Here is an 11,780-nt window from a genome sequence, read left to right on the forward strand (position 1 = left end):
TCCCTATCTCAGCTCAAAAGTAACCCAAGTCGCTTCTGCTTATGGGGACTCTGCTTATGCATTGACTCATGGGGCATCAGGGTGGCTCAGTCAGTTGAGCATTTGACTTCGGCTCAGGTCATGATTTCACAGGTGGTTGAATTGGAGCCCTGTGTTGGGCTCTATGCTGACAGCTTGGAGCCTGAAGCCTGCTTTGGATTCTGTGTCTCTCTCTGCCCCTCCCCCACTCTCTCTGCCCCTCCCCCACTCACACTCTGTCTCTGTCTCTCTCAAAAATAAACATTAAAATAAAAAAAGATCACTGACTCTGGAGGCACCTGGGTGGCTCAGTCAGTTAAGCATCCAACTTCAGCTCAGGTCATGATCTCACTGTTCCAGAGTTCAAGGCCCTCATCGGGCTCTGTGCTGACAGCAAGAGCCTGGAGCCTGCTTCGGATTCTGTGTCTCCTTCTCTCTGAACTCCCCTGCCCACGCTCTCTCTCTCTCTCAAAAATAAATAAACATTAAAAAAAAAAAAAAGCATTGGGACACCTGAGTAGTTCAGTCAGTTAAGTGTCCAATTTCAGCTCACATCATGATCTCGAGGTTGGTGAGTTCGAGCCCTGCATCGGGCTCTGTGCTGACAGCTTGGAGCCTGAAGCCTGCTTTGGATTCCGTGTGTCTCCCTCTCTCTCTGCCCCTCCCCCGCTTCCTCTCTCTTTCTCTCTCTTAAAAATAAACATTAAAAAGAAAGTCAAAAGCCATCTTGAATAATTGAACCCTTCTGCCAGATTGTCTAATGGCCATTTGTTTTCGGGCCTGCTTTCTCTAGGTCCTCCTCATTGTCTGGCATGGGTTCGGAAGTACTCATCCCCACGAAGTCATCTTCTGTTAATTCCTCTGGGGTGGTGTCTGTTAGCTCTTAAATTTCTCCAAGATCCATATCTTTAAGGACTTCACCCCCCTCTACCCCTTTATTTTTTTTGCAATCACAATCTCTTTCATGAGTTCCTTGATTGGCTCTCTTCGTAAATCTGGTGAAGTTAGGCATAACATCTGGACACAGTTTTCTCCAGCAGGAATTTACTGTTTCGGGCTTGATGGCTTTCACAGCTTTTCTATAAAAGTGATGCATCTTCAGTAATTCTTCCAGACTTTCGTCACGTTCTCTCCATTGGGGTTCTGCCATAGCATTGACAAACCTTTCTGTGGGGTACCATGTATAATGAGACTTAAAGGTCCTTATGACTCCCTGATCTGGAGGCTGAATTAGAGATGTTGTGTTTGGGGGCAAGTAGACCACTTGGACGCCTTTGTTATTGAACTCACGGGCTTCTGGATGGCCAGGGGCATTGTCCAATATCAAAAGAACTTTAGGGATGCCTGGGTGGCTGAGTCAGTTGAGCGTCTGACTCTTGATTTTGGCTCAGGTCATGATCTTAGGGTCATGGGATCGAGCCCTGTGTCAGGCTCTGCCTTGGGGCATGGAGCCTGCCTAAGATTCTCTCTCTCCCTCTACCACTTGTTCTCTCTCAAAAAAAAAAAAAAAAAAAAAAAAAAACATTAAAAGGCCATCCCTAATGGCAAGATACTTCCTGACTTTTTAGGAACAATGCATAGATGAAACCAATCCAAAAAAAGTGTTCTCATTGTCCAGACCTTCTTATTGTACAACCAAAAGACTAGCAACCAGTGTTTAGGGGCTCAGGCAGTCCTGAACACACACCTGACTGCATTTGCACAAAGCAGTAGTGTTGGCCTATCCCTTTCTGCCTTCAGTCTTGGTGCTTGCTTCTCTTTATTACTAATAAATGTTCTTCATGGAATATTTTCCCCCCAAGAACCAGGCACTTTCATCTACATTGAACACCTGTTCAGACAGATAACCTTTCTTCTCAGTGGTTTCCTTAATGGCACCTGGGAACTTGTCTGCCACCTCATGGCTGGCAGAAATGGCTTCTCTTGTTATCCTGACGTTTTTAAAGCCAAACCTCCTCCTAAAACTATCAAACCATCCTTTGCTGGCATTAAATTCTCCAACTTTCAATCCTTCATCTACCTTTTGCTTCAAGTTGTGATAGAATGACTTCCCTTTTCTCAAATCATATTAGAGTCGATAGGTATAACTTTTTCATAGCAATCCTGCACCCACATAAACGCTGCATTTTCAATATGAGATAAAAAGGTATTTTGCAAAAAAAAAAAAAGCAAGGTTTTTGTTCTTGCTGGCATAGCTGCAGCGACTGCTTCACAAATTTCCTTTCCTTTTTTTTTTTTTTTTTTTTTTTTTTTTAACAATAGTACTTACAGTGGATTCATTTATCTTGAATTGGAGGGCAACCATAGCCGCAGACCTCAATCTATGGTACATATCAAGCAATTCAACTGGAACTGGGAGAACTTCCAGCACCACTAGTGGCATTTCATATGGGTCCCATGGTGACATTCAAAGTTTACGGTATTGCACTAAACACAGAAAATACACAAGAACCACAAGAGATCAGTTTTTACTCCAATACCCAATTTGCTGGAAAGACCAACTGCTCACTCAGAGATGATGACCATCAATCACATGCTGCTTTTTCAAAACTGAAGCCTAGTTGATACACAGTGTTGCTTTCATTTCTGGTGTACAACAGAGCAATTCAACAACTCTATACTTACGCTGTAGTTACCCTCTTTCACCATACAACGCTATGACAGTACCATTGGCCATAGTCCCCATGCTGTACCTTTCATCCCTATGACTTATTCCTTCCATAACAGGAAGCCTGTATCTCCCACTCCCCTTCACCCATTTTCACTCATCCCCACATCTCTTTCTCCTCTGGCAACTACCATTCTCTGATCACACACTGTTTTAAGCAGATACTAGCAATGCTTGAGCTCACCACAATAGCAACGGGAGGTAGCTCCAAAATTATTGTGGTAGTACAGCATGCACTAAATTTTATGCAGTTATGATTTATACTGCACCTTTATCTTCGTCTGATTTCCCTGGTGTCACCTATGGTCTGTAAGTGTTTGTGTGAGTGAGTTTTGATCAGTTTTAATGTTTGTAATAGATGTGTGTATATCTTATGGTAGTAGATGATAAAATACACTAATATCTATGTATATTTTATGCATAGATGACACATCCAACTTTTCCTTAGTTTTCTGGAATGTCTGTGCTACGCAGTTGTCTGTGAGTTTTTTTCAAATGGTCACAAGTCTCCGAAAAGTTTTCCAATGTATTTATTGGACAAAAAAAATCTATATAAGTGGACCTGCACAGTTCAAACCGTGTTGTTAAGGAGTCAACTGTACGTCCTCTATTGGTGTATGACACTATTTGAAAATTGTGTAAAAAATTATTTTTCAGGGCACCTGGTGGCTCAGTCAGTTAAGCGTCCAACTCTTGATCTCAGCTCAGGTCTTGATCTCAGGGTCGTGAGTTCAAGCCCTGCGTTGAGCTCCACACTGGGCACGAGCCTACTTAAAAAACAAAGTTTTTTTCTACCTTCCCAATAATCTCTCCATTGTTTTGTCTTTAAAATACCATTTATCCATTTCTCTCTTTTTGTGTGTCTGTGTCTGTCTTCATTTCTCTCCTTGGCTCCCTTCTTTCTCTTCTCTCCCAAATAGCACCTTCCTTAACTTATTCAAAACTCCTAGAAGAGGTCCTATGGTGATACAGGGTTAAAAGAAACAGCTGTAGGGGCACCTGGGTGGTTCAGTCGGTTAAGCATCCTACTTCGGCTCAGGTCATGATCTCACAGTTCGTGAGTTCAAGCCCCATATCCAGCTTGCTATTGTCAGTGCAGAGCCTGCTTCAGATCCTCTGTCCCCCTCTCTCTGCCCCTCCCCTGATCTCACTCTCTCTCTTTCAAAAATAAATAAATATTTAAAAAAAGAAAGGAAGAGCTGTATCCTTTTACATAATGTGCTTTTGACTATAGACCATAGACAACTGTTCAAATGCAGTCTCTCACTCCTTACCCCCAAATATTTGTATCTATATCAATAAGGCCAGTAGGGGGAGGCTACATACTTCCACTGTGGCAAAAGTGGAAAACCAAAGAATGAGTTAGGATTTACACCCTCAGATGAAGACAGTTTTGGAGCCCTCTGAGAAGAGAAATGGAGCCTACATACATCACTCTATAATAGGACACTGGTCAGGGACAACATCCAGAATATTGCAACTTAAAGGAACATCAGAGCTCCACTAGTCCACCTGCCCATTATACAGATGAAGCAACTGAGGCCCAGTGAGGGAAAGACATTTGCCTGGGTCAAGGAGGAAAACTGCAAATCTTAGACTAGAACCTAGGCATCCTGATTAAAAATTTCAAGCCTGTTGGGGTGAAGGACTCAGTTGGTTAAGCGTCTGACTTCGGGTCAGGTCATGATCTCACAGTTTGTGAGTTCGAGCTCCACGTTGGTCTCTGTGCTGACAGCTCAGAGCCTGGAGCCTGCTTCAGACTCTGTCTCCCTCTCTCTCTCTCTCTCTGCTCCTCCTCTCTCTCTCTCTCTCTCTCAAAATTAAATAAACATTACAAAGTTTTTTTAAAAATTTAAAGCCTCCTTATTCAGTCAAAGTTGGTTGGATAGACAGTATGTTACTTGCTGTACTAACAAATTAGCAGAAACTTGGCAGCTTAAAAGAATACACATAATAATATCTCACATATTCCATGGGTCAGTTCTGGGTGCAGTTTAGATGGGCCCTTTGCTCCGGGTCCCATAGCCTGTGATCAAGGTGCTGGCCAGCTGCATTCTCATCAACAACTCAACTAGGGAATAACTTGCTTCCAAGCTCATTCACATTGTTGACAGAATTAATTTCCTTGTGGTTGTAGTCCTTGTAGGACTGAGGAGGCTGGCTTTTTTCCTGGCTCTTGGCTGGAGGCTGCCCATAGTTCCTTGCCATATGAGCTTCCCAAAGTGGCTGCTCACTTCATCAAGCCAACAAGAATCTGTCCCTTCAAGGGTACCCAGTCCTTCTTTTAAGGATTTTTCATGATTAAGTCAGAATCATTTTGCTTTTAATCTACTCAGATTCAACTGATCTGGGACCTTAACTTCATCTACAGAATTTCTCACTTGTGCTACATTCTACTAGTTAGAAGCAAGTCACAGGTCCCACCCACACTCAAGGGGAGGGGGTTTTAGAAGGGCATGCACACGAGGGAACAGGAATCCTGGGGACCATGTGAGGGTCCATCTGCCACAGACAAAAATATTTAAATATACTCAAGTGAAGGAGAGAGTAGTTATCAGGTGGATGCACATATCTCCCAAGAATGAATTGGACAAGCTGGTGGCAAATGAAGCAGGTCTGAGAGCTGCCAGATACAGAGGCAGCTGATTTCTCCTTAAAAAAAAAAAAAAAAAAAAAGTCTTTTCTTGCTCTCTTTTCCTCTTTCCTCCTGGGGTAAAATAATCTCTAGTTTATTTTATTTTATTTTTCATAGCATAGTGGCTGCGCTTTCCTTTTTGTAGACAGACTGCTCACCTCAGCCTCCTCATGGCATCTGCCCTTAAACTCTGGTCTCCCCAACACTCTGACTTGTCATGGTCCACATGGCCTGTCATGTCCACTCCGGCTTCTACTGTGTCCCTGAGTCTGCATGACCTTTCAGTTTACCTCCCGACAGCTAATTTTGGTTCATTCTTGGGGAGGAATCAAATTGTCTAGCTTGGGTCATGTCTGCTTCTGGTCCAAACGCCATGGTCAGTGGAACAAAATGGCCACTTTAGCAGGTGTGTGTGTGTCAGGACTTTGAACTTGCTGTTCCCTCTGCCTGGAACTCTCTTCCTCCAAATGTCTGCATGGTTTCCTTTCTCTCCCTTCAGGTCACCCTTGCCAACCTTCAGGTCTTCCCTGACCAACCTACTAAAAATTACAGAACTTCTCCACCCTGGCATTCCTCCCCTAACCCTGGCTGGCTTTTCTCCACAGCACTTATCATCATCTGACCACTTTTATTCATTGATTGATAGACAACCTAATACGTGAACTGTGCGGAAGACAGTATTCGCAGAATTGCTGTAGTTGTGTTGAGAGTTTAGGAAAAACAACTAATGAAGATATCACAAACAAATCAAACAGGGAAAAGGGGAATGAGCTCCAGGAGAAATAAAAATTGTACAAGAAAGGAAGTATAATTATAGTTCACATTTGGCTCAATAGTGAAAAATATTCTAGGATGTAATGTATCTGCTAGTGATTTAACCTAAAATACAGCCACAGAAGAGGAAAGTTGGGAATGGGCTATATATCAGGATGTCTATCAATATCCATCGTTCCTGAACATACCTGTGCCGGGGTATCTTTCCACTCCTATTGGGCACACTGCTCTTTGGACTTGCCCAGGTCATCCTGGCGCTCCCCAGAGCTTTTCCTCTGTGTTAGATTTCCTTTTTACCAGATCCCAAGTTTCTCTTTACCTTTTTAAATTTAGCCCTTCATTATATCCTTTGGTGGCTTCCTGAGAAAGAGGACACAGGAGAAAAAAACCCTGAGACCTTGGGTACCTAAAAATGTCTTTCTTCTCTCTTCACACTTGTTAAACTGGTTATAGAATTCTAGGTTCAAAATTATTTTCCCTCAGAGTTTTGGAAGTAAGTCTCCCTGTCTTCTGGCTTCCAGTGTTACTTCCAGTGTTACTCTCATTCCACATCCTTGGCATGTAACATCTTTTTTTCTTCCCTAAAAACTTGTATTTTCTCTTTGTTTTCACTATCCCAAATCCCACTATCCCACTATCCCATTCAATGCTCACTTGGAGGACTATCACAAACCCTAAAGTCATGTTTTGTGAAATTTTCTTGTGTGAGTTCTTTTTTTTAAAATGTTTATTTATTTACGAGAGAGAGAGAGAGAGAGAGAGAGAGAGAGAGAGAGAGAGAGAGAGAGAATCCCAAGCAGGCTCCATGCTGTCAGCACAGAGCCCGATGCCAGGCTCGATCTCACAGACCTGGAGATCATGACCTCAACCAAATTCAAGAATCAAGACACTTAACCCACTGAGCCACCCAGGCGCCCCAAGTAAGTTCTTTGATAATTTCTCCTTTCAGTGTTATCTATAATTTTTTGTGTGGAATTTGCAGTGGTGAGACATTGAACTCCAGGACCAATTCTCTAGTTTTCTCATGTTTCTTTCAAATTCCATCTTCAGGATTTGGGGGTATTTTTTCCCTACTTTCTGGGAGATTCTTTGGCTTGATCTTCCAAATTTTATATTAAAAATTTAAATTTCAGGGGTGCCTGGGCGGCTCAGTCAGTTGAGCACTGACTTCAGCTCAGGTAATGATCTTGTGTTCATGGGTTCAAGCCCTGCATCAGGCTCTGTGCTGACAGCTCAGAGCCTGGAGTCTGCTTTGGATTCCGTGTCTCCCTCTCTTCTCTGCCCCTTCCCTGCTTGTGATCTCTCAAAAACTAAAATAAAATGTTTAAAAGGTTTTTTTAAATTTAAATTTCAGCTCTCTCTCTTTTTTTTTTAATTCAGAAAGGGGGGAGGGGAGCAGACGGAGGGAGAGAGAGAAGCTTAAGCAGGATCCGTGTTCAGCTTGGTGCCCATCATGGAGCTTGATCCCATAACCGTGAGATTATGACCTGAGCTGAAATCAAGAGTCGGACACTCAACTGGCTGAGCCACCCATGTGTCCCTCAACTCTTGTTTTTTAATTTCTAAGAGTTTTATCTTGCACTCTAATCAACACTTCCTCCCTTTTATATAGCATCCTGTTCTTGTTTCATGAATGCAAACTCTCTGGGGTATTGGATGACAACATTTGTTATGTTTGGCGAGCTGAATTATTTGTTTCCTCTAATCTAGTTGCTCTTGTTCTCTCACTCTTTCTTTCCTTCTGCTCCTTTTTCTTTCTTCTTTGTTTGCTTATTTTTATCTCTGCCTTTCACATAAGAGACTTTTACTAAATATCTGGGAATCATTGGCTGGTTATTCATGTGGAGAGTGAGGCGCACAAAACTGATTGAAAGATTTGAAAGATCTGAAGCAAGAAGCAGATTTGCTAACTTATATATTTCACTCTGGGTTGATCAGACAGTGAGCTGGCTTTTCAGTAAGTATAAAATTTTTCTTAAGGGTCTTTCTTTTTCTCCAGAACACAGTCACTCATACTTGGTACAAAAGCTTGATAGAAAGCTTTTCAAGGGACTGAACTTCTTACCACTTATTATGCATATTTTTACTATTCCCCTGGATTGCAACATGGCACCTCATCTCCACCTCTGCTGTTGCCTGGTACCCCCGAATCTGGAGGCTTTCTTGTTCTACCCTTCCACAGAGTAAACCTGCTATCTACTGCCATAGCAGAAATGGCTGTCTCTCAACAGTTCTGTGGGGGAAGAAAGGGAGAAGAGACTCTAGGTAGATATGGAAGACATTCTTGGCTGTTTTTTCTGAATGGCCTTGGCGAAGGATTGGCTTAGGCATGAGCATATGACACAATTCTAGCCAATGAGGAATGATGGAAAGTCAGCTGAGAGCTTCTGGAAGAATTTATCTCACTCTTTAAAAGGGTTATAAGAGAGCCATTTCCTCTCTTGCATCTGGACATTGGCAAGTGGGAAAGTGATGCTTGAAATTGCTTCCATTCTTTTTCAACCATGAGGAGAGGGCCAAAGAAACCACAGACAAGATGATATGATGCCCAGGGCGCCTGGATGGCTCAGTTGGTTAAGCATCCGACTTCAGCGCGGGTCATGATCTCGCGGTTCGTGAGTCCGAGCCCCGCGTCAGGCTCTGTGCTAACATTTCGGAGCCTGGAGCCTGCTTTGGATTCTGTCTCCTCCCTCTCTTTCTCTCTCTGCCCCTGCCTCACTCATGCTCTGTCTCTTTCTGTCTCTCAAAAATGGATAAATGTTAAAAAAAAATTAAAGATGATATGATGCCTCCATGTCTTTGAAGCACTGGATTAACCATCTCTAAAACCAGCCTATCTAAATAAAGACTCCTCAAAACCTGGGGTAATAATCTCACTATACTTTAAGTGCTAAAATGTGGTCTGAAATCACCAGATTCAGCACCACCTGAGATCTTACTAGAAACGCAGAACCTCAGGCCTCACTCCTACCCACTGAATCAGGATCTGCATTTTAACAAAATCCCCCAAAGTTAGATATGACGCTAAAGTTTGAGAACTTTAGTTAGCTATCCTCCTTCTTATTTACAAACACATTCTAACTGATAGAGTGGGTGTAGCAGACAACTTTGCCTTTTTTTTTAAAAAAGTCTACTTATTTATTTTGAGAGAGAGCACAAGAGGGGCAGAGAGAGAGAGAGAGGGAGAGAATCACAGGCTCTGTGCTGAGAGTGGGACTCCTTCCCACAACTCTGGAATCATGACCTGAGCCAAAATCAATGAAGCCACCCAGGCACCCCTAGCAGACAACTTTGAAGCCACACGTCACACCCCCTTGGCTCACTTTGATTCCAGCAACAGTTTCCGAGGGAGGAAGAATTCTGAAGCTGTCCCTGCCCCTGAGTTTCTTGACCTTGGACTATTCCTTCAAATACTAATGCAGTTACTGCTGTGAAGGAACTTTGCAGCTGGGATTAAGGTTATTAATTAGTTGGCCTTAAAACAGGGAAATTATCCCCAACTGGGCCTAATGTATCACTTGAGCTCTTAAGAGTAGAAAAGAAGTCAGAGAGACTCAGTGTGTGAGGGCTGGGCCTCATGTTGCCGGCTTTGAAAACGGAGGAAGAAAGTCACAAACGAAGAAATGCAGGCAGCCTCTTGAAGGTGAGAAGGACCCCCACCTGACAGCCAGTGAGGAGGTGGGAACCTCGGTTCTACAATTACATAGAACTGAATTCTGTCAATGATCTGGGAGGTGGATCCATTCCTAAAGCCTCCACAAAGGAACAGAGTCCTGCCAACACTTGATTTTGGTCTTGTGAGACAAGCAGAAAAACAGCTGAGCCCCATTGTGCCTGGACTTTTGAGTTACAGAAACTGCGAGATAATACTGTGAGATTATGCGCTTTTGCGCTGTTTTAAGCTGCTAAGTCTGTAGTAATTTTTTATGGACAGTACAGTTAGGGTGGACAGCTCTGGGTAAGCCTAGATTTACCTCTAACTGGCAGCATCCCACTTCAAACATATGACGTGTCTCTCTGTCCTGCCTCAGGACCTTCTCCAATATCATGGGAGCCTACCTGGCACAAAGGAGGCCAGAAGGGTAAGGAAGTTAACAGCCCTAAGGAAAACACTCAACCAGGGGATGATGGGGGCCAGTAGATAATTGCTTTAGCTTTAACCTTTTAATTCTGGGAGGCATTTGTACACTTCTTAGAAGGCAGAATCAAAGCCCCATTATCAATGGCAGCAACCTCCATAATGTACCATTAGTTTGGCTTTTCTTTTTTGTCTCATTCTCCTTCCCCACTCTCACTTCCTAGGATTCCCTCCCCAATGCCCTCCTTGCTCCCGAGTCCCTTGGTCAATCTCTGCTTGAGATTGATAGGCAACCAATAAAGTGCTCCGTGAACTCATCATCTTGCTTAGAATTAAAAGGTAATTTATTAAAAGATTATTCCAGTGTTTCTCACTGAAACCAGGCCTCAAGGAAAACTGAAGCTAGAGATTCAATACCACTAAGTTCCTCGCTGTCCCTGTTCCTTCCCCAATGGTACTATATATATATATATATTTTTTTTTTTTTTTTTTTTTTTGAGAGAGAGAGAGAGACAGAGGATCCGAAGCAGACTCCATGCTGTCAGTGTAGGGCCTGATGCAGGCTCGCTCCCACAAATGTTTCCACCAACCACGAGATCATGACCTGAACCAAAGCCTCTTGCTCAACTGACTGAGCCACCCGGGCACCCCAATTAACGGTACTACTTTTAGAGAGAAAGATTGAATCTACCCTCAGTACCAGCGAGAAAAAAATCCCAGAGAAGGGTTATAATTGATGACCCTTGGGTGGGTGTCCATGATCAGTACAGTGGGGAATGGGCACTATCATTGGTTCCTTGTGGGTCAGGCTCCTAGCCCCAGATCAAACCATTATGGTTGGGTGGTAGTGTCTGGGATTCCAGACATGGCCAGTGGAGGCCACCATTACATTGCAGGGCATTTCTGGAAATAGTGGAGGGATGGAGAGCTGGGGAAAACACCTGCCAGTTTTCTAAAACCGTCACCAGTCACTCCCACTTCTTGCTTCCTCTTTCATGAAGCTTTCCCGGCTTCCCATTCCTCCGCCCAACCCCAAAATGCTGGTGTTCCTGAAAGTTCCATCCTTATTCTTTTTCTCTTCCCATTCTTACTCATTTCCAGAACCATTTAATACCATGGTAGAGCAAGGTCTTCTCCCCAAGTTTCAATCCACTGCAAACATTTAATCTAATCTAGTCATGGTAATTCCATCCCCTTTGGCAACAATTTGTTTGGGATGAACGGGCAGGCCTATACCAGATTAGACTGATGAGCTTTAAGGAGAAGCTTGCTTAGCCCTTGTAGGAAAGAGAAATGGGTCTTACTGTTGCCTGTTGGTTGGGGAAAGGGAGCATGCTGCCTCAGCTGCCCCCAAGCAGTCATTTTGTGATACAAGGGGAGCCAGTTTGGGTAGGTTTTGGTATGAAGTCAATGGCGAGCACAGCAGAGCAGTGACACGGAAATATTTCAGGTTCCTAATGATGTTGTTTGAACCAGGGAATCTACTCACTCTGCCCTACCATTGGATGTCCTGCATTATGAGATGATACATTTCCATATTGCATAAGCCAGTGTGAATCAGGTGTCTGCTGCTTGGAGCTGAAGGCTTCCTACTTACTTGACACTTA

This window comes from Panthera leo, chromosome C1 (genome assembly GCF_018350215.1).
Source record: "Panthera leo isolate Ple1 chromosome C1, P.leo_Ple1_pat1.1, whole genome shotgun sequence".
In the NCBI taxonomy this organism is placed as follows: Eukaryota; Metazoa; Chordata; class Mammalia; order Carnivora; family Felidae; genus Panthera; species Panthera leo.